Raw genomic sequence first — 25,130 nt, 5'->3', positions numbered from 1 at the left:
AAGACACGTGTCAGTATGTTCTAGGTTGAGTGTTTGAAAAGATTTTGCAGAAATTGTCAGAAAGACGAATGATTTTGAAAATTTAAAAAAGAGCGGGCTGTCCAGGCGGTTACTAAAGGAAATCAGAAAAGGATTTGTCATTTTATGATAACGTCTACTGGAAGTTTCAGAGTCCTGAAGTAAATGAGCACTCTGTCAAAACCAGCAGACAAGTAGTTTTATCGAGAAGACAAATATCCTATCTGTTTTCTGAAAAAGACATCAAACTCTCAGTCTGACTAAGATACTGTTCCCCCTCGGTAAATGCAATTAATAAGTAGTCATAATTGTGACAAGTGACTCTTGGCCATCTCTCAATCTGAGCCGTTGAAGATGAACAGTTACAATCGTGTGATTCACAAGAGTCTTTGTTCCCCTTATAAATACCTGCAAATCTTGATCGAAAGTAAGTAAGAAAAACAATGAGAATACAAATAAAAAGAGAGTTAGAGCTAGATTCAGGAGATGAGGCAAAATTGTTCAGAGAGAGGTTTGAAGGTTTCAACGATGTCGAAAAGGTCCTTGAAATACTCTCCTTGAGTTGTAGTTTCCACAGTTATGCAAATCTTTTGCTATGGTTGAGTTTCAAATATTGCATCCATTTCTTCCAGAAGCATTCTAATGCGATAAGAGAGTGCTGGAGGATTGATGATGATGAAATCCTCTCTGATGCCTTGTGTGGCATCTAAAAATTACATTAGTGCTGGCAAGACCTAAGCTTGCTAGATTCTTTCTAGGCCTTTCTCTTTCGAAGAAGACCATCTTTTTTCTGTTGAAGTACTTTGCAAGCAAATGTCAGAAAGTTCCTCTATTAGAAGACAAGCACTACATGTAACGCTACTGATTAAATAGCAAAGAAGATCTACTGTTTTTCATTTACGCATTGTGTAAAGTACTGAAATGGTTTCTAATAAAATTCCAGTTTTGCTCATCTGACTTTACTCTCCTGCTTATCTGCAAAAACTTACTGTTAAAAAAAATAATCAATTAAATACAAAAAAAAGTTAAACTAAAATTACAGAGGATGACTAAGTTAAATCTATTAAACCAAGAGAATTACGAAAGTAAGAAAACTTATTTTCTGGTAAGGGTTTCGTGAAGATATCTGCTGTTTGTTGATCAGTAGAAACATATTCCAGACGAATGTTCTTCTTCTGCACATGATCTCTAATAAAGTGATGTCTGATGTCTATGTGCTTCGTTCTGGAATGAAGTACTGGATTTTGTGTGATTGCAATTGCACTGGTATTGTCACAGAATATAGGTGATTCGGAGGCTTGAATCCCATAATCTCTTAATTGTTGTTGAATCCACAGTATCTGAGAGCAGCAGCTTCCAGCAGCCAGATATTCTGCTTCTGCAGTAGATGTGGCTATGGACGTCTGTTTCTTGATAAACCAGGATATCAACCTATCTCCAAAAAATTGACAAAATCCACTTGTGCTTTTTCGGTCTAGTTTGCAACCTGCATAATCGGCATCTGAATATCCAATAAGATTTAACGATGAATCAATGGGATACCATAAACCGACGTTTTGAGTTCCTTTCAAGTACTTCAAAATACGCTTAGCAGCAATATAATGAGATTGTTTGGGGTTAGATTGAAATCGAGCACAAATGCAAACAGCAAACATGATATCTGGTCTACTGGCAGTTAAATATAATAAGGAGCCAATAAGACCTCGATACTGAGTTACCTCTACTGGAATACCACTTTCATCTTTGTCAAGCTTAATAGATGAGCTCATTGGAGTAGAAGCAGCAGAGCATGCTTCCATTCCAAACTTTTTCAGAAGCTCCTTGGTGTATTTGGCTTGATTTATAAAGATTCCTGTTTCTGATTGCTTGATTTGCAATCCTAGGAAGAATGTTAATTCTCCCATCATGCTCATTTCGAATTTATCCTGCATCAATTTTCCAAACTTTGCACATAATTTGGGGTTAGTTGACCCAAAAATAATGTCATCAACATAGATCTGTACTAAGAGAGTGTGCTTATTCTTAACTAAAGTAAATAAAGTTTTATCCACTGCTCTGATGGTAAAATAATGATCAATAAGAAATTGTGATAAAGTGTCATACCAAGCTCTAGGTGCCTGTTTTAGACCATATAATGCTTTGTGTAATTTAAATACATGATGTGGAGAGAAATGATCGATAAAACCTGGAGGTTGTTCGACATAAACTTCTTCTTGTAAGAGACCATTTAGAAAAGCACTTTTCACATCCATCTGATATACTTTAAAGTTCTTGAAAGCAGCAAAGGCTAAGAATATTCTGATTGCTTCGAGCCTTGCTACTGGTGCGTAAGTCTCATCAAAGTCTATGCCTTCTTCTTGTCTGAAGCCTTGAGCTACCAATCTAGCTTTATTTCTCACCACTGTGCCTTCTTCATTGAGTTTGTTTCTAAATACCCATCGAGTTCCAATGACCGCTTGATGAGATGGTCTAGGTACTAGAAACCAAACATCATTACGTTTGAATTGATTCAGTTCTTCTTGCATGGCTTCAATCCAACTAGGATCCAGAAGAGCTTCTTCAATCTTCTTTGGTTCATCCTGAGATATAAAAGCAGCATGCATATATTCATTAAGCATTTGTCTTCTGGTTCTCAACGGCGCTGCTGGATTACCAATAACCAATGATGGAGGATGAGATTTTCTCCAGATAAATGGATTGGAATGAACATCTTCTTGATTTGGTATGTTAAGATTGTCTTCCACAGAACCAGTAGTAGGTTCTTGAACATCTTCTGCTGGTATTGGTTGATCCAACGTCTGAACTTCTGGTTCCACTATTGGAATATCTGGTTCTGGATTTTGAAGATCCTTGGCATTAGCTTCTACATCATCTTCACTGTCAATTTCCAAGTGAATCATGTCTAACCTGTTACTTAAATCAGATGTGTTAGAAATTTCAGCACTGCTGTCTTCATCGAAGACAACATGAATTGATTCTTCAACATTAAGAGTTCTATTGTTGAAGATTCTAAAGGCTCTGCTTACAGCAGAGTAGCCAAGAAATATTCCAGCATCTGATTTAGAATCAAATGCAGTCAAATGATTTTTCCCATTATTCAGTACAAAGCATTTGCAACCAAACACATGAAAATAAGATACATTGGGCTTCTTCCCTTTCCATATTTCATACGGAGTCTGGTTGTGTCTTTTGTTGACCATTGATCTGTTTTGCGTGTAACAGGCAGTATTGATTGCTTCAGCCCAGAAGCGTTGAGAAATATCTGCATCTGCTAGCATTGTTCTAGCTGCTTCTTTTAGAGTTCTATTTCTCCTCTCAGCTACTCCGTTTTGTTGAGGAGTTCTGGCAGCTGAATATTCATGATGAATCCCCTGCTCATTCAAATATAGCTCAAGATACTTGTTAGTGAACTCAGTGCCCCTGTCACTTCTGATTTTAATAATGGTAGTAGATTTTTCATTTTGAATCCTTTTCAGAAGCTTGATCAGGAGACAGCCGGTTTGATCTTTTCCTGCGAGAAATATTACCCAAGTGAATCTGGAAAAATCATCAATTACAACAAGAGTATATTTCATTCCCCCTAAGCTCATGATGGGGATAGGACCAAATAAATCCATATGCAGTAGTTCCAGACATCTTGAAGTTGATTTGCTATCTTTAGTCTTGAAGCTGGATCTTATCTGTTTCCCAAGCTGACAAGCAGAACAAATGTGATTTTTAACAAAATTAAAGTCAGGTAATCCATCGACTATATTCTGCTTCTTAAGATAATTGATTGACTTGAAATTCAGATGATTCAGTTTCTTGTGCCATAGCCAGTGTTTATTGCTAAGAGAAGCAACTAAGCATGTAGGAGTGTTGACATGATTTGAGTTCCAAGAGACTCTGTAAGTATTGCCTTCTCTCTTTCCTGTTAACACAGTAGTTCCAGCAGAATCTCTAACTATGCAAGAAAGCTTTTGAAAAGCCACAGAATACCCATTATCGCATAGTTGACTAATACTGATAAGATTGTAATAAAGATTGTCAACTAACAACACATCATTAATAATTATATTACCATGGATAATCTTACCCTTACCCATGGTTTTACCTTTTGAGTTATCTCCAAAAGTAATCTTTGGTCCAGTACAGCTCACTATTTCGGATAGTAAGTTTCTTTGTCCAGTCATATGTCTGGAACAACCACTGTCCAGATACCATGTAGAGTTACTGACTTCTGTTTCCTTCTTCTGTTCCTGCAAACACAAATTTTAGTAACTGGTACCCAAATCTATTTGGGTCCAAGCCTTATCAGTCCTTTGGGAACCCACATTTGTACAATTCTTGGTAACTTTGTACTTCGGGTATCCAAAGATGTGTGTGCAACAGAGGGTCTGTTATTTCTAACAGCATGCATACCAAAATGTTGTTCTTCCCTTCTGTTTCTGTTTTCCAGTCTGTATCTCTTCTGAACAGGTTTAGAGTTGTAGTACTGGTAGTTCTTAACCTTCATGGGATGTTGTCTTCCAGAGTTGAATTCTTTTCTGAATCTAGAACTCTGGTCAACTTTTTCCTTAGGTTTAACGTAACCCAGACCATAGTGCATTCTTCTGTTCGTCAGATTTACATTCCTTTCCACTGAAGCAGTAGGTACTTCTGGTTCTTGTACCACACTGGATTTCACAAAGTGAATGTATTTCGCTTTGCACATATCCAGTGTTGGCTTAGTATTTGTTTCAGAAGTGCTTTCATTATTACAAAAACCGAGACCACTTCTATCTCCTGACTGTTTTTGTAACTCTTGCATCTTTTCTAATGAAACAGAAGACTTGTTCCAAGCATTTACCAGTAGCGACAACTTCTGGTTTTCAGAAAGCACCTTCTGGTAATCTGCTTTGGCTCTTTCATTCTCAGTTATTAATTTACTCATCTTAACTTGTAAATCATTGCAGCTGTCTACTTGCAAGCAAGTTAACTTACTGTTCTGACTCTTTAAGTTCTGATTTTCAATTTTAACTTCTTCAAACGATTGAGAAAGTCTAGAATACTCTTTTACCATTTCATGCAGTGCATCAATCAAGTCATTTCGTGTAAATTCACTAGAGTCAAAATCAAATACCTCTTCAGATGTCGAGGTTGAGTCATTGTCTGCCATTAGACATTTGACTTCTTCTGCATCACTGTCACTGGAATGACTTTCTGAGTCAGATGACTCAGAACTAGAGTCCGCCCATTTAGATTTGCTTTCTTCGGCAATCATCGCTTTTCGATCTCCTCTGGACTTTTTGTCATTTCTCTTGTAATCCTTTCTCTTTTGATCATCCTTATTTGGTTTGGGACAATCAGCAATGAAGTGACCTATCTTTCCACAGTTGAAGCATCCCATATCACCGGATGGTGAATCTTTCTTGAAGTTGCGATTGGGACCCTGATAGGTTCGATGGTTCTTCTTCATGAACCTGGAGAATTTCTTTACAAATAAGGACATAGCATCACTACTGATTTGTTCAGTAGTCTTCTCCATAGCATTATCAATGATCACAGCCGGTAAAGCCTGAGGTACAACTGCAGCAGCAGTAGAAGAGGTAGAGGCAGTAGTAGTAAAAGTAGTAGCAGTAGCAGCAAGGGCCTTGGTGGGTAAGTTTGAAGGCTCTTCTCCACTTCTTACTTCCAATTCGAATTCATAGGCCTTTAGATCTGCAAATAGGTCGTGCAGTTCCAATTTGTTTAGATCTTTGGATACTCTCAAAGCCATTGTTTTAACATCTCATTCTCTGGGTAAGGCTCTCATCACCTTGAGGGCTATTTCTCTGTTGCTATGCTCTTTACCCAGAGCAGCTAGCTCATTGACCAAGCTACTGAATCTTTCATCAAACTCATTTAGAGTTTCACCAGATCTCATTTTCAGATTTTCAAACTTCTGCATTGCTACAGACAGTTTATTTTCTTTTGTTTGCTCATTTCCTTCACATATCTGGATGAGCTTTTCCCAAATATCCTTTGCAGTAGAACACATTTTTATCTTGCTGAAAGTGTTCTTGTCAAGAGTTTTATACAATATATCCTTCGCCACATTATCAAGATTGGCTTTTTTCTTATCTTCACTGGTCCATTCACTTCTTGATTTTTCGACCATCTGTGGTGCACCGTCAGTAACAGCAACAGCTGTGTTAGGCTTTAAGATTTTCAGTGGACCATCTGTGATGACGTACCACATGTCATCATCTTGTGCTGCAATATGAGCTTGCATTCTTATCTTCCAGTCGTCAAAATCTTCCTTAGAGAACATAGGAATCTTGCTGAAGTGTGCCATTTGTTGTAGTTTTTCACAAACAAGAATAACCTGCTCTGATACCAATTGTTGAGGATCGAAGTTGAGTTTAGAGGGGGGGGGTGAATAAACTCTACTCGTTTTTCGTGAGGATGAAGTACTAGAATCCTGTTAAGGATAGTAGTTGATCTTGTGAGAAAACTTTCACCTGATTACAGTAGAATGTGCGGAAATAATCTGATGAAGTAGCTGAAAAACAATAAAGCAGTAGACAGCAGTTGTTTATGGAAGTTCGAAGATAAACTCTTCTACGTCTCCCCTTCTTCTGTTTCCAGAAGGTATAACTAAAAGACTTTGGATATTACAGTACAACACTTGTACACACCCACTTCAGAAGGACTTACACCTCAGCCTACTGAAACTCTTAGTTTCTCAACTTTACACAAATGTGGAACACAAAGTTCTGAAAAGACTCTTTTCAGATTACAGACTCTTCTGATAAAATATTGATGTAGTAAAGATTGTGAAGAGTGTAAGAATTAGTAGCACAAGATGATCTTTAACAAGATCAGATATAAGCTATGAAGCGTGTGCTACTTTTCTTTGTGTTGAACTTGACAACGCTCAAGAATGAATGATATTTTTCTGATAAGAGAGTAGCTTTGTTCCTTGAAAAATGATATTATGCGAAGTGAAGTATCGAACAAGGATTTGATCCAAGTATATATAATCGACTGAGTTCAACGTTCATAAACAGAGAAGTCTTCAGATAACTGATACAATCAGCTTTATTACCGAAATAGGTTCCTGCAGAAAAGCTATAAAACAATCAGTCTTGTTTTATACTCAATTTGGTAATATGCATTAAATGACTCCGTATAGTATTTAATGCTGTAATTAATGCTGGTACTAGGAACACTTTAACGGTAACAATTAAGGTAGCAACGTTAGAAAGTGTTCTCTACTGGTTTGTATAGTTAGCCCTCTTTCTACTGGTTTTTACTAGAGCAGCCGCTACTGATAAACTATCTAGTTGTTCTGATCTGCTGGTCTACTGGTTTTAGTTACCATCGCCACAATAAAATTCATATCTAACAAAATCATTTAGGTACTGAATCTTAAAATAAATATGGACATATGTATTTTTTTTCAAATTTACCCATAAAATTATTAATATCGATTACGTGGCTCTCTAGGATGACCAATGGACTCTATCCTAATTATTATTTTCTGTGATACATGGGACGAATGTATAATTAATTATACATTTAGAGCAAATAGATGTGTCCCACATGCCGGGGGCTTACAAGATACAATAATGATAAAGTGATGAGATGCTCCTTTTACTAGTAGTATACATGGGTGTCAAAATACGATACGATCCGTCGACCCAACACAAAAAAATCAGGGTTGAGTTGGGGTTTTTCGGGTTCGGGTTGGGTTCGGGTTGAGTGGATTCGGGTTAGTACAATGTTAGACGGATTTCGGGTTGGGTCGCGGGTTGACCCACGAACTTTTTTTTGAAAATATTATCTATATTTTTATATATTATATGTTTGAACAAAATTTATTGTATATTTAGATGATAAATTTTCATCATTTAATATTTATTTTGCATATTTTTATTTTTTTAACAATTTTTTATTTGATTCGGGTTCGTGTTGGGTTCGGGTGGAAAGATTGACCCGAAATCGACCCAACCCACCCGATTGACACCTCTAGTATATGCTGACCCTAATCATAACTAGCCTAGTTGATTAGGGGCCAGTTCTTGGAACATTTTCAATTTGGCTCTTAAATTTTCTTTGATTTCTAATTTTAGTAATTCGATCAAATTTTTTAAAATTAAATTTAACTCTTAAAATTTAAGAACAAAAAATGTATCAATTGGTTAAAACTATTTTATTCTTCTTTTGGTTTTCTAATATATAGATCTTAAATTCGAGCCTGACTAGTTTTTTTTTCCTTGAAAAAAAAGGAACCCATCAACAAATAAGCAATTTAAGAATTATAAGAATGATGAGTTGGTATGTCTCTACCATTTTCAAAATTGTACTTGAGCTATTATATTACTAATATGCATAGATTTAGCTGGTAAGAGACCGGAGGGGTGGAAATGACGGTGGTGGTTGGAATGGAACAAAGCTATGATCTCAATAATTAAAAGGACCCTTTATGGTGAATTGCTCCAGCCAACCTCTCTTTTAGGTACCTACTGTCGGTGCATAACCCTGATTTACCTCCCTTCACGCCGGGGCTTGGAGCAGCTCTGTGTGGGGCCCTCGGAAGTGGGTGGGGTTCACCCTTTTTTTTCAATAATTAAAAGGACAAAACAGAACCAGAAAAATAAAATTAATAGAAAAGTGATGGGTTCATAGCAATTGTGTCCACATAATTAATGTTTACAATAAGTCGGAGTGTTTCAGTCCCAAATTTTATGGGTTCAGGCCCAAAAATCATAGGGCCCAGACCTACTTCTACCAAGTACCCACATGGAAGTGCTGCAACACAGTGTAATACTCCACCATTGAATATGTCTACGAGTCAGTTCAGGACAGGTCAGCCAAACATTGAACTTGTCCTTGAACCCGATGAATCTAATCCAAATTAGAACGTGGACTTGCCAATTTTATATAATTTTTTAAACACAAAATAAAACAAATTTTAAAATTAATTGAACAAAAAATTATTTTCACAATTTCTTAATAGCATTTAAGAAAAATAAACACCTTTAGAATAAGTTTAAATATAAAGATTTGGATGTATATGGATTTTATCTATTTTAAATATTAGTCGAGAAATATATTTGACATAAACGATTAAATCCGTCCAACAGAAAGAGGAAACTTTTACCTAGGAACTGATTGGCAAGCAGAACAGCGGATAGCGGATCCAAATCCTTCAGAACGACTGTTTTGCGATTTCAGTTCGGTCAAAAATCTTTGGAGAAAATTAATATCAGGCTCCCTCCCTTTTGTCTATTAATTAAAATAAATTAAATAAATATTGGCTATTCCTGGTCTTATTCCACTCTTTATATATACTAGTCACCGAGACACACTATGAGCTTAATATTTCAAACATTCATGATATTACAACACCATGATACCAAAATATTTTGTATCATACATATATTTATGAAAGTCAATGAATTCCAAAATTTAAATAAATCTGTCAACTTTAATTTGTTATCTACCATGATATATATTTTTTATCATTCAAAATAATATTTTTTTGAAGCCGTAATATCATCTCTTGTGAAATAATATTAAACTTCAATGTAAAAAAAGTAAACAAATAGTCAAAAGATTGTTAAAAAAATATCAGAATATCATCAAACTAAAATTTATTGAATATAAAAAACTAAAATTTGTCTTCTAAATTAAGCTAATAAATTGAAGGGGGAAAACAATTAAAGCTATATTTATCATTAGGCATTTTATGCATAAGTTAAACCCTCTATGCTCTAGTGTAATAAGAAAATATTCATTATATCGAATCATACCCAAGTACAACATAAACAGACAAAATAAAAAGAGCAATCTATTAAAGCATGCTTAAAAAACGTATATGACATAACAAAATGTAAACTACTGCAAGGATTTCGCTAAATACATTTCAAATAAAGTACAAATTGGCAAACTCTTTTTATTTGCCAAAAAATCGAAATATTGTATGTAGATCACTTGATAAAGATGAAGAATACAAATTCTAGCTATAGTTACAGAATGTAAAATTAAGATATAAACATTTATAAAATTAACTTCGTTACAATTAAATCTTTGTGGAATATACATACTATGTTTTGCTTTAGTTGAAATAGAAATCAACGAATTAAGTAGATAGAACAATGAAAATAATAAATTTGTAAATTCAAGCTAAAGTCAAGTTTATTATTGTAATACAAAGAATTTAAAAAACCCCCGACGTTGGCTATTTATGGGTCAGATTCCCGCCTCTTTCATTTGCGTTCTCCATGTATGAATCTTTAGATTTAAATACATATGCAAAAAATATTAAAATACGCCAGATCAGTTTATATGCAAATGTGCTAGCTGAAAGTTTGGATTTTTGTTGGAACATTTCATGTTCGCAATCTAGATTTTGATCTTAACAAAACTTGTTATTATGTTTCTATGATTCTACCTAAGTGCACATAAGGTATCGAGCCAAAAGTAATGCTATCGAAGAATGCAAACTGAAAGTACTAACTGATTGATAAAACTGAACCAGTTCAACTGATTGTCCAGCTGATAGGTGGTTCAGCAGAAGACATTCAGAAGCCCAGCCAGCTGATGAAGAGTTCAAGTAATGAAAATCCCTGCTGACCAGTTCAATTGAAAGAGTGAAATGAGTTAAACTGACGAGCCAACTGATTTCACCAGCCCAACTGAAGATCAGTTCAAATGACCAGTTCAGAGCATCAGTTAGAACCAATCAGTTGCAGAACTCGACAAGCTTATTCAATGGGATAAAGCTGTGCAAAAAGGTACAAAACATCTGTACTATCAATAGTAGAATAATAGATGTTGCAGCAATGCTTAAAGACAAAATGTTCCAAAATGGCTGTGGGAAAAGTCGAGACACAAATTTCAAGGAACACATTCAAGCTGCAACGATCACATGTGACGAGTCTTGATGTACGGTCGCATTGCTGCTATAAATACAGACCAATACCATCAACAAATATATATGAACTAGAGGTAAAAACAAGAGAGGGCACATTTATTGCATATCAGTTTATAAAGAAGCAATCAGCCCAGTCGAGGGAACACTTCAAAGTTATATCAGCTTAGTGTAGAAGCTTATTTCATTCAGTGTGTGAGAACACCTTTCGGGTTGTTTTCAAAAATCAGTTCACACACACACACACCACCACTCATATTTCGTCCTGCACAAAGACATAAAACTTGAGTATATAGTCTTTGACACATAGACGTTAAACAAGTGTTGGCTGGAAGGTGATGCCTTCATTCTAGACTAAGAGTTCAGTTAGACAGTGGATAAGTCCTAATCTGGGTGGGTTTGTGCAAAGTGTTGTATAAATCATAGTCTTCTAGTGGATCCTACCCGAGGTGGTAGAAGGGGTGACGTAAGAGCAGTTGAAGTCTCCGAACATCCATAAACATCTTGTGTATTAACGACTCAACTGTGTTTCTAAAAATAATTTGATCAGTTCAGCTAATATCAGTTCAGCTCTGTCCATAGCTGAACTAATAGAAGCCATAACCGATTCCCTTTTTTTTTTTTTCAGTCGACCAGTTTACAAAAGTAATTAGACTTTAAAATCTTTCAGTTGTTCTTATCGAGGGATTACGTCGAGTGTTTTCCTCTTGGTTTGAAACTAAACTTAATCTAATTCATCGGTGTATACATTCTTAGAACACGAGCTATTTCAGCTCATTGAGAATATTGTGTTTGAAGCACCCTCGCACGTGCTTGAACTGATCCATCAATTGGTATCAAAGCTTGATGTTCTAAGGACATTTGAAAACTGACGAAAATTATTTTACTTTAAAATAGTTTTAAATGCTATTTAAAAGTATTTTATATTATTTTCAAAACTATTTGAAAATGTTTATCTAACACTCATTGCGAAGAGTAGAGAGGATTGGCTCTGCAACTAATATTGTGGCCACTTCACTCGACTCAGAGCTTTGGGGCTTTAATCAGCCTGCAGGGGTACGAGTCCTACATGTTGGCTATCCAGCAAAACTGATCAGAAGAAAAGGTTTCAGTTGCCAACCTACCAGTTGAAGCTGATCAAAAGACGAAGCCTATCTATGTTGAGATGTTGGATGATTAAAGTGGAACTTAATCATCAGCATTATACCGTCGCTTAACTGCCATATCAGATCAAGTAGATGATCAATGCGGTTCAACATCAGCTGAGTCCAGTTTGAGTCAGCCCAACTAGCTTGGAAACACATAGATCATGTCCAAGGCATCTAACTATTTGTCTGGCAAGGAGACTCAAGATCGTTGCAGCACTTCAAGAATTCAAGACAACCAATTGTTGGTATATTCATTTCTGTCATGCATAAACTGATTGATATTTGATGTTGTTTAATATATGCTATTGTAGTAGAAATTTTTCCTTATAACTACTGATGTACTTAAATGTATAATAAAAAGGATATCAATTTGATTAAATAAACATCATGTTTACCCAATTATGTTTCTTTGTTATTGAATTGGGACCTCCGGAATTCTTGTCTAAACTGCTTGGATGATTAAAGCTACAAATTTTTGGCGTAGATAATTATTTTTAAAGAGGAGTTTTTCATTCAGTAAGTAAGGGGGAGTTTATTTAAAATTATCCCTCAAACAGAAAATGTTTTAAATTCATTTTAAAACTCGTCTTTAATTCAGTTCTTGAGAGGGAGTTTTCAACTTTTCTTATATGTGCTATCCCTTGAATTGAATATTTTTTTTTAGTTTTAAGTGTTTTTGATTCTCATAAGGGGGAGAATAATTTTTTAATTTTAAAATTTAAAAATCGTTTTAACTGTTCAAGTTTTGTGATCATCAAAAGGGAGAGATTGTTGGAACATTTCATGTTTTCAATCTTGATTTTGATGTTAAAAAAACTTGTTATTATGTTTTTAATGATTCTACCTAAGTGTGCAGAAACTGATATCGAGCCAAAAATAAAGCTATCGGTGTAAAACAAAAAATTGCCTTGCCCTGCTGGCATGGCTAAAACTGGCGCTCAAATGAGAGCTTGCTTCAAAGTATCGAAGCTCTTCCGCCAATCATCGCTCCACACAAACTTAGCATTCTTCTTATTCAATGAAGTGAGTGGCACTGCAATCGAAGAAAATCCCTGAATAAATTTCCTGTAGTAGCCTTCTAAGCCTAAGAAACTGTGGATCTCTGAAGCATTCTTCGGCTCAACCCATTCCTTAACTACTGCTAACTTAGCTGGATCCACCTCAATGCCACTGCTAGAAATTATATGACCCAAAAGCGCTACTTTCTCCACCAGAATTCACACTTACTAAATTTTGCAAACAACCTGTGACTCTACAAGACTTGCAAAACTGTACCCAAATGTTGATTATGCTACTCATGGCTCTTCAAGTAGATAAGTATGTCATCAATGAACACAATGATGAACTGATCTAGGTAGAGCTGAAATACTCGGTTCAAGAGGCCCATAAAATTTGCTGGAGCATTTGTCAGTCCAAACGACATCACTAAGAACTCATAATGCCGATCAAAAGTACTATGTGAAATCTTCGGTTTTTTCTCATAATGCCCCTATCTGGTTATGAAGGCTGTCTTATGAACATCTGCATCTTTTACCTTCAACTGATGATAACCAGATCATAGATCGATTTGAGAGAACACTGTAGCTCCCTGCAAGTGATCGAACAAGTCCTCGATTCTTGGAAGTGGGTATTTATTCTTGATTGTCACCTTGTTCAACTCTCAATAATCGATACACAGCCTCATGCTCTAATCTTTCTTCTTTACAAAGAGCACTAGTGCGCCCTATGGCGAGAAACTAGAGCGGATGAATTCTTTATCTAGGAGCTCCTGAATCTGCTGCTTGAGAACTAACATCTCAGCTGGAGCTAAATGGTATGGTGCCTTTGAGATTGGCACAGTTCCTAGCACAAGGTTAATATCGAACTTCACCTCTCTCTCTGGTGGAAGGCTTGTGACTTCATTAGGAAGAAAGTAAGGAAAATATCTTACTACTGGTACATCAGATATCGACTGAGTGGGTATGTCAGGCGCTGAAACAATTCTAGTCAAGAAAGTCTGACAACCCTTATGAATAAATCTTCGTGACTGCATACAAGAGATCATGCGAGGGAAAATCCTCCATCTATCTGGCTCAAAGAGAAACTGCTCCATGCCCAATGGTCTTACCAACACTGACCTTTTCTGAAAGTAAATAAGAACTTTGTTCTTCATCAGCCAGTCCAATCCCAAGACGATATCAAATTCTAGCATCGGTAACACAATCAGATTGACATAGACCAGATAGCCCTGCAGTTCCAGATCAATGTCTCTGACCACGTTAGTAGCTGATAACTCTTCCCCTGATGAGGCTGTCACAGAATAGCTAACGTCGAGTCCAATAGAGTTGACGTTCAGATGATTGACGAATATCTACAAAATAAAGGAGTGAGTGGCCCCGGAGTCTATCAATGACTTCGTGGCAACTCTTTTTATGAAACTATTTCCTAAGAAACGTTAGTACAACACACAAAACTTATATCCCAAAATTATAATCTTAACATCATGCAAAGTAAAAAATCTCTAAACCAAGTCACCAAAAATACTAAGTAGCACACTAATGATTCCCAAATAAACTTCGATACATGCATAAAAAAATAATACGGTGCTGAATTAAATAAGTTACCATTCAACAGGATCGTATCTGGGTACGCCTCTTCAGCCTGCATGGAGAACACTTTCCCCTTGTTTGGCTGCCTCCACTGTGGGTAGTCCTTCAGCACATGGTTGCTGGCTCCGAATATGAAGCATTTTCCTGATCCGCATAAACATGGTCCTGGATTATTGCGGTTGCACTTCGAGCACACCGGGTACTCTACCGGCCTATGAGGAGCCTTCTGCTGAGGGATAAGACTCTTGCCTTTCAGCGGTCCATGAACTGGCCTCTTCCCATGTTGTCCCTGGAAAGGCCTCTTAAGTTGGGGTCGCTGCTGTTGTTGCTGCTGAGGTGCCTGATAGGTCTCTTGCCCTTTCTATCCATCTCTATGTCCCTTTGGTCATGTTTTGCCACCAAGGCTCTAAACACGACAACAACAAAGGTGGTTGGACCAGCCACTCTCACATCACGGCGCAACATCGTCTGCAATCATCAATAAAATACCCCAACTTCTCTCAGGCATCATTTGCAATCAGGGACACAAAGTGACACCCCCTCTCGAACTTTATGACGAACTCTGCCATACTGATGTCTCCCTGTTGCATCGTCATGAACTCCCTGGTCAGTCTGGATTGTACTTCCTCAGTGAAGTACTTGGAGTAGAAGACCTCCTTGAAAACATCACACGTCAGTGTTTGCAAGTTCACTAACACTGATGCGCTCTCCCACCACAGTCTGGCGTCTCCTGTCAGAAGGAATGTGGCACACCTGACCCTGTCTGCATCCTGCAGCTCCATAAACACAAAAGTTACCTCGATGGACTTAATCTATCCTTCAGCTACCATCAGGTCTGTAGTCCCTGAGAAATCCTTTGGGTCCATTCTCCTAAACCTCTCATTAACTTTGTCTAGTCTAGGACTCGCCCCTGTGTCTACTGCAGTCTGGTTCCTCGCAAACTGTGCAAAGAACTAAGTCATTCCTGCAAGCATCTGAGCCTGCATATCTGGGGGTGGACAAGGTGGAGTGAGCCTATCCCCATCCTGAGATTCTCTGTCCTCATTCCTTGTTCCACAGGCAACTATACGTCTAGGAGGCATACTATTCCAACAATTACCCAACACGTAGACCCAATATGCATGAACATAATATCAATATCATAGGATGCACGTAATTTGAACTTAGACATGCACATGCTGAAATTATGACTTCATGCTTAATACATGAAGCAATTTAAAACTTTAAAACTTACATACTCGAGGTGTGACTTCGTGAACTTCTCGCAACTGGCAGTAGGCATAAACCTTTACAAGAATATCGCACTGATACCAAATATAATGTACCGTACCTTTAAACTATTTGAAATTTATGGAAAAATAAAAATTTTCTTAAATAAATAATAACCTTTCAAATTACGTTAAAAATACTGCTCATCTAAAAATATTTGAAATAAAACAATTACAATCGAATTTTGCAAAATGTTAAATGTTTAACTTCGTAAAAAATCTCGTAAAAATTAGAGTATTTGAATCAACATTCATAAATTCTTAAAACATGGGCGATCCTCGGGTTTAGCCTCCTGCGCAGTCCAAGCCGGCTCATTGGTCCCCACCCCTCATCTCCTCATACTCGTCCTCACATGCATCGATCAAGTCTAGTGAGTCTAAAGACTCAAGACGTATAAACTTGGAATAACAATTAATACGTAATAAACCACATGCATTTTAAAGTAGAGCGTACATACTGAAACTTGAACATATTAACATAAACATAGATGTGACATCATCATAAAACTTTTCATAAGCATACTTGCAACATACATACTTGAAAATGCATAAACTTCATCATTTTGCACAGAGATATGTTTCGAAGCAACTGACCCATATATAAATGCGCCTGATCCAACTAAAACACACAACTGGGCTTGCAGGTAAAGTCCACTACCACATACATGAGATCCCCAGTCATGCTTTACCTGCTGGATTGGTCCCTCGTCATGCTTTATCGCTTTACAATCCTGATTTAAACTCGATCATGCTTTACCGGGGTTGAGAGGTCATCAACCACGTTCATTGACTTCCAAACCCATTCATAATTGGTCACAAGACATTTATATACCTCAAAAACATAAATTATTTTTCTTTTGCACGTCGAACATACTTACATGGCGTTGAGGGATTCGTTGGATCTCGTTTGGGAACACTGTTGCATATAATAACATGATTATATGCACTTAATTTTTTCATAGCTTAGACATAATAGTTGTGATCACCACCTGAAATGAGAAATTTCTTTTAACATTCTAAATTACTTGGGACTTGACCTCGTTTAATCTTCGTACTAAATATGACATCAACCCCCAAAACAAATCCTAAAATGATGTGTGAACATTTCTCAAAACATAGAAGACATGAGCCTAAAATAATGGTTTAAAAATCATGTTCAAGCGCCTAGGTGCTGGGCCTTACTGTGCTGCAGCGCTGCCTAGCGCCGCAGAGCTAGAAGGGCCGTAGCCCTAGCGCTGTAGCGCCTCCAGACAGCGCCGCAGTGTTCCGACATGCGAGTGTCGGGCGTTGCGGCGCTAGTTCTGCGTCCATTCGACCCCAAAAGCTCAAATTTGATGTGAACTCTAAGCCACGCCCTATCGACTCAAACCGAAACCTAAAGACTCATTCCAGGACACTATGGCAACGATTCAACTCACACCAATGCCCCGAAACAATGAATCGCGACATGCAATGCAACACAACTCATGAATACGTCATTTTGACTCCAACATGATTCCTACCACTTCTTATGCAACCAAGTTCCTATCGACATGAAACGAAGCAGCAAAATCATCCCAACCTCATAATAAATATACCTAAACGCAGCAGTGATCATCCAACGGTCCCAAACGAAGCCTGCAACAATAAACTTTAAATACACATCAAGAACGCATTTCATAAAATTGTAGATTCAGCAGTCCCACAAAAACGATCATAACTCACTCATTTCAGTGTCCAAAAATTACGAATTTACTGTCAAATTGAAGGCGAAAAGTTCTACGTTTTATATGTTTAAAAAGTTTCCAAAAATTCAACCGAATTTTCGCAGTAATCGAAATTACAGCAGACACGTTTTCGGATCTAAAAATTTTGATCCAAAAATCATTTCAAACGTTTTTGCTCAAACTTTTTCACAACATACATAGATTTTTACTCATTATAAACATAACAACACATAATATAACGAGATCGATGCGTAAACAATAGATTGTACATGCCTTTGATCTTTAAAAATTCTGAAACGACGATACCGAAGTGGGGAAGGTACAAGGGTTGATCCGGTATGATTTTTGGCTCGATTTCTTGCAACAAAATCAACGTGAATTGTTGGAAAAATTTGAAGGGTAAGGGGCGACTGCTTCAAGTTCTTGGAACCCTAGGTTTTCTTTAAAAAAATTAAATTGAAGGCAAAGGGAAATGTGTGTTGTGTCATGTACGTGTGTGTGTGTGTGTGCATGTGTTTAGTAAGTTAGGAGGTATTTAGTTACTTAATTGGCTAATTAAAATGTTAATAACAAATAAATTGTAGAGCCCAAAATCATACACGTAAATCACATGCATTTATTTAATGATTAAATCTTTTATTTAAGTTTAAAATGATTTTAGTGGTCATGATTTATTTAAATTTTATTACTTTAATATTTATGTGATGCACGCTAAAATGTTTTCTTGAGTTTTAGGTTTCAGGCGATTATTCGACGCGGGATCAAGGAAAGAAATTGGCGACGAGTTTGGCGATTTTAAAACATGGTATTTTTACTTTAAGTTAATGTTGGGGGCATATTAATTAATTTAATAAGTTTCAGCATTTTAAAGCCTAAATTATGTATTTAGCGAGTTTAGAATTTTGAAAATTTTAAAGTTGGCTTTGTGCATTTTATTTTGTTAAAAGGAGAATTTTATAAAATTAGTGTTTGTTATTTTAATTGAGGAGTTTGTTTAAATTAGGTGTGAGTTAAACTTTTTATTAGCATTTTAATTAGTTAATTTAGCAATAATTTCTCCTAATTAAAACATACACACGTTACACACACTCGCACACACTTACACGTTTTTGCACACACCAAAACACACAACACACACCTACACATTTTATTTTCAGAATTTGAGAGCAAAAACTAGGGTTCTTGAAGGAGAGAGCAGCCGCCCCATTCCCTTCAGTATTCCTGCAAATTTTCGTGAGTTTTATTTCAAGAAAATCGTACCACGTTCGTTCGGATCAGCCCTCGCTCCTTTCCCGGTTCGGTAAACTTTAACATCATAAGGCACATATATTCTGTTTTTCCTCCGTCGATCTCGTCATAGTATAAATTTTGATGTGTTTTGTATGAAAACATGTGTAAGTTATGTAGGAGTTTGAGCAGAAAATTTATTGGATGTATTTTGAAATACTTTTCAAATCTAAAATTTCAAACCCTACTGTACTTTCAATTACTGCGACTTTTTGGTCGCGAATTTGGGAAAACCTTCAACATACAAAACATATAACTTTTTGATACCTTCGATTTGATATAAAATCAATTTATTTGGACAAAAATTGAGTGAGTTATGAGCGTTTTTTTGGGGCTGCTCAAACTGCATTTTCTGAAAATTATGTTATTGATGTATTCTTGAAGTTTATTTGTTGCAGGCTTCGTTGGGAACATTGGGTGACTGCTGCTGCGTTTAATTATTGTGAGTATGATGTGGAGTTGACGTTTGGTGCTTTGTCTCGGGTCGATAGGCACTTGGTTGCATTAGAAGTCGTAGAAAGTATTTTTGTGTCAAAATTCATTTTTATGGATTATGTTGCGTAGTTGTTGTACGTCATTGTTTTGGGGACATTTTTTTGAGTTGAATCCTTGTCATAGCGCCCTAAGATGAGTCTCGTTGCATCGGTTTGAGTCGTTGGAGCGTGACTTTTAAAAATTGTATCAAAATGTGTTATTTCGGGTTGGTTGTGCGTAGGATTAGCGCCGCAGTGCTGCCCTTGCGAAGCCGCAATGCTAGGGATGCGGCATTGCTAGCGCCGCAGCGCAGCACTGTCCAGCGGCTAGGCGCTCGTCCATGACTTTTTAGAACACTATTTTAGGCTCATGTTTTCTATGTTTTGGTAAATGTTCACACATCATTTTATGATTTTTTTCGGGGGTTGATGTCATGGTTTAGTACAATGATTAAAGGATGTCAAGTCCTGAACGATTTAGAACGTCATAAGAAAATTGTCATTTTGGGTGGTGAGCACTATTATTATGTCTAAGTATGGAAATTAAGTGCTTGAAATCTGGTTAGTATGTTGCTGCAACGGCCCCAAGCGAGATCTAACGAATCCCTCAACGCCAAGTAAGTATGTTCGACGTGCAAAAGAAAATATTTTAAGTTTTTGAGGTATGCTAAATGTCTTGTGACCAAATTATATATGAGATTGGGAAGCAGTAAAGTATGACCAGGGACCAATCCACGCTGTTAAAGCATGAACGTCTTTAGATCAGGATTGGAAAGCGGTAAAGCATGACCATTGACCAATCCACCCGTTAAAGCATGAACAGAGATCTCATGTATGTGGCAGTGGATCTTCCCTGTCAACCCAGTACTGTGGTTTAGTCTGATCAGGTGTATTTATGTATGGTTTACTTGCTTTGAAACATGCCTCTACCAAAATGATGAAGTTATGTATGTTCAAGTATGTAAAAGTATGCAAGCATGTTTAAGAAAAGTATCACGTTATGGCACGTCTATGTAATGTATGTAAGATTAAGCTTTCGCATGCGTATTAAAGTTCAAGTATGTATGTTCTATTTCGAAGTTAAATGTAGTAGCCCGAATTCCAAATTGGGTAATTAACGGATTAATGGTGATTAAGAAGGTTTAATGTGTAATTTTGACCGTGGTCATGATCGGACGGACCGAAGATGGTTCGGTAGCACCGAAGAGTTCGGACGATCCGAAGTAAGTTCGGTGGATCCGATCATGAGGTGTCAAGAGTCGATCGACACGTCGGTTTACATGCAAGTTCGGATGATCCGAAGTGTAAGTTCGGTGGATCCGATCATGAGGTGTCAAGAGCCGATGGACACGTGGGAGTTCGGACGTTCCGAAGTGGGTTCGGTGGATCCGAACATAGCCTATAAATAGTGCTCGAAATTCCTCATTTTGGATGGCAAATTCTTGAGTTGTGTCTCATATTTGAGAGGTTTGGAAGGTTTCTAGGGTTAGTTGTCGGTCGAGCGATAGCCAAGAGCTGCCAGGAGTGGTAGCGTAGCGACGCCTGAGTTACGAGGCAATCGACATCAAAGGGCTGTCGACGGACGAAGGTAAACCCTAAACCTTTGGTAGTACTGGTTTTGCTAGTCGAGCATGGTAGTATTGTTCATTGGGTATGCTTTTGATGCGTAGGCTTGTTCTAGACCTGATTAGCGGTGTTGCGTAAGGCTAGGCTTGCAGTTATAGAGGTACGAAAGTACTATCCGAGATATCCTGGTCGAGTATACATTCTTATATGTGTTGCATGATTATGTGGTGCATTGATATATGTCATATGATGCATGCTATTATGTCACGTTGTATGATGCATGTTGCATTTCATGTTGAGCCGTATCTCCTTCGAGATAGCCTTTACTGTTGAGCTGTATCTCTTTCGAGATAAGCTATATCTTGTGGGGCCGCTCAGCCCTGTCTTGTCTTGTGGACGCATGGACACCGAGAGTACACAGTGGCCGACGGGTCGGGAGGGCTTCGGTGATCCGGGACATTTTAGGTCCACGTCTGTTCTTGTAGTGGATGCAGTGACCCAGAGGAGTACCGCGTGGCACTATCCACTTGGCGCCTCTAGACTGAGCATTTTGAGATCCTTTGTTACTCCTGTTTCTTGACTACCCTGGTATCATATCATAGCATGTGCATTTCATATAGGCTTGTATACTCATGCTTTTGTACTGGGCGTTCTTATCGCTCACGTCCTCGGTTTTGTTTATCTTGGACACCCCATTCCCATGGGGCAGGCCTCAGGTTGGATGGCTCAGGAAGAGCAGGAGGAGGACAGTGAGTAGCTGGTTGGTTTAGTTTTCAGTACTATTCTATTCGATATGGTTGTACCGAATATATTTTGAGTTGTTCTGATTTCGATTGGGTTGTATAACTACTGTCGTTGGCTATATTTCCGCTGTTATCTCTGATTATTATTAATTAAGTTAATTGCATGCTTAGTTCTTCATTAGTAGGTGATTCTGGAACGGGTCACTACATTAAATGTTATTTTATCACATATTACTTGTTACTTCCAGTTTATACGTGTTGATTCTTTAGACTCACTAGATTTGATCGATGCAGGTGAGGAGGATGTCGAGGAGACTAGGGGTGGGGATCAAGGAGCTGGCTTGGACTAAGCAGGAGGTTAGACCCGAGGACCGCCCATGTTTTAAGATTTGATGCACGAAAATTTTATTACTCTGTTTTCACGATGTTGGTATTGAGATTTTAAACAAGCACTTTTGTCAAACTTTATTTTTAGATCTTTTGTTGCAACAATCTTGGAATGAACAGTTTATTTTATCTAATTTTGAAGGTTCACCTTTTTCCTAAGAAAACTTTAAATTTTTCCGCAAATTTTAAGTAGTAAAAAGTACGGTACATTACAGTTGGTATCAGAGCGGTGTTCTTGTAAAGGGTTACGCCTACTACCAGTTGCGAGAAGCTCACGAAGTCACACATCAAGTCTGTAAGTTTTAAGTTTTTGATTTTTTCCATGTATTAAGCATTAAGTTATGATTTCGGCATGTCCATGTTTCAAGTTCAAATTACGTTTATCGTATGCTATTGATATTATATTCATGCATGTTTGGTTCACGTGTTGGGTAAATTTTGGAACAGTATGTCTCCTAGACGTATTGTTAACCGTGAAGCTAAGGATGAGGACAGAGATGCTCAAGAGGAGGGGAGAGACGCACCACCTCCTCCACCGCCAGATATGCAGGCACAGATGCTTGCAGGTATGACTCAGTTCTTCGCAAACTTTGCGGGGAACCAGGCTGCAGTTGATACGGGGGCTAGGCCCAGACCATAGGCAGTGTACGAGAGGTTCAGGCGGATGAGCCCAAAGGAGTTTTCGGGAACCACTGACCCGATGACAGCTGAGGGATGGATTAAGTCCATCGAGGTGATTTTTGTCTTTATGGAGCTGCAAGATGCAGATAGGGTCAGGTGTGCCACATTTCTACTGACCGGGGACGCCAGACTGTGGTGGGAGAGCGCGTCTGTATCAGTGAATTCGCAGACCCTTTCTTGGGATGGCTTTAAGGAGATATTCTACTCCAAGTACTTCACTGTGGAAGTACGATCCAGACTGACCAGAGAATTCATGACACTGCGACAGGGAGACGGTAGTGTTGCAGAGTTTGTCAGGAAGCTTGAGAGGGGGTGTCACTTTGTGCCCCTGATACCTAATGATGCCCAGAGTAAGTTGAGGCATTTCATTGATGGATTGCGGCAGATCTTGCGCCATGATGTCCGAGTTGCTGGTCCTACTACTTACACAGCCGCCGTTTCTAGAGCTTTGGCAGCAGAACAGGATCAAAGGGATATCGAGAATGACAGGCAGGGCAAGAGGCCCTATCAAGCACCATAGCTCCAGCATCATCATCAGCAGCGACCACAGCCTAAGAGACCTTACCAAGGGCCGCTAAGGAAGAAGCCTTATCAGGGGACACCGAAAGGCAAGGGCTCAGTTCCACAGCAGAAGGCTCCCCAGAGGCCGCGAGAGTACCCAGTGTACCCGAAGTGCAACCGCCAGCACCCGGGACAGTGTTTGTATGGGTTAGGTAAGTGTTTTAAGTGCGGAGCAAGAGACCACATGCTAAAGGAGAGCCCTCAGTGGAGGCAGCCGACCCAGGGCAGGGTGCGCCATGCATGCTCAGGAGGGGAACCCAGACTTACTGACCGGTAAACTTTTCTACCTCGGCTTAGTATTATTTTGTCATGCATGTGTTAAATTTATTTGGGATTATTAGTGTGCTAGTAATATTTTGAGTGACTTGGGGTATAATTTCTACTATGCATGCAATTAAGGTTAGAATTTTGAGATATAAGTTTTGTGTTGTGCTAACGCCTCACAGAAAATATTTTAATTAAGAGATTAGCTACTAAGGCCTTGATAGATTCTGGGGCCACTCATTCATTCATCTGGGAGACGTTTGCTAATCACTTGGATATCAAGACCGTCGGCCTTGACGTGAATTATTCCATGACAGTCGCATTAGGGGAAGAGTTGTCAGCTACTAGCATGGTTAGGGACATTGATCTCGAACTGCAAGGCCACCTAATGTATGCAGATTTGATTGTGTTGCCAATGCCAGATTTGACATTATCTTGGGTATGGACTGGCTGACGAAGAACCGAGTCCTGATTGACTTTCAGAAGAGGTCGGTATTGGTTAGACCATTGGTATAGAGCAATTTATCTTTGAGACAGCTAGATGGGGAAGTTTCCCTCACATGATCTCTTGCATGCAAGAACGGAAACTTATTTCTAAGGGGAGTCAAGCCTTCTTGGCCAGAATTAGTTCCACACCTGACGTGACTACTCCGTCTATACCTGAAGTACCAGTAGTCAGAGATTTCCTTACGTATTTCCAGATGACGTCACAGGCCTTCCGCCAGAGAAAGAGGTGGAGTTCGCCATTGATCTTATGCCAGGCACAGTGCCATTCTCTAAGGCACCGTACCGATTAGCTCCAGTTGAGATGTTAGAACTCAAGCAGCAGATTCAGGAGCTTAAAAGGAATTCATTTGCCCTAGTTTCTCACCGTGGGGCGCACCTGTACTCTTCATAAAGAAGAAAGATGGGAGCATGAGGCTTTGTATCGATTACCGAGAATTGAACAAGGTAACGATCAAGAATAATTACCCATTACCAAAAATCGAGGACTTGTTTGATCAGTTGCAGGGAGTTTCAGTGTTCTTTAAGATAGATCTTCGAAAACATTAACTAGACTAGACTAAACACATCCTAAAGAAAGTAACTAAACGAACAAGAATTGTGGAATAAAAGGATAACCCCTAGCCTCAGAGATTACAGTTTCCATGATTTGAATCAAACACATGCCACATTACTCACAGTTCACGTGCGTGTGTGTTTTGCTATTCCTGTTTACCCACTCCAAATGCTAAGGTAAGTTCAAAACTTTTTATCTCATAAAATTCTAGACTCCTTGACACACACGTAGTTAGCAAAATCATTGAGACACACATTTTACCTTCACAAATCAATAGGACTTATAGGGTAATATTTGGCTAAACAAAGTGGTAATATGAAGACAATAATTAACCAAATAAAATCCAATATCATGAAATGCGCACATGTACACAGTCAAATTCTGTGTGTACCGATGGCATTTTTCAAGTGTCCATAGGCTTAAATTTGACAACTCTTCTCCACTAGTATATTGGGTACGTGTGACTCGGTTAATAGGTCTTTTAAGCTTATAACGTTAGGC

The sequence above is a fragment of the Primulina eburnea genome, chromosome 7 (assembly GCF_022965805.1).
Source record: "Primulina eburnea isolate SZY01 chromosome 7, ASM2296580v1, whole genome shotgun sequence".
Taxonomy (NCBI): domain Eukaryota; kingdom Viridiplantae; phylum Streptophyta; class Magnoliopsida; order Lamiales; family Gesneriaceae; genus Primulina; species Primulina eburnea.
The sequence above is the reverse complement of the archived record's forward strand: the minus strand, read 5'-3'. Positions refer to the sequence as shown.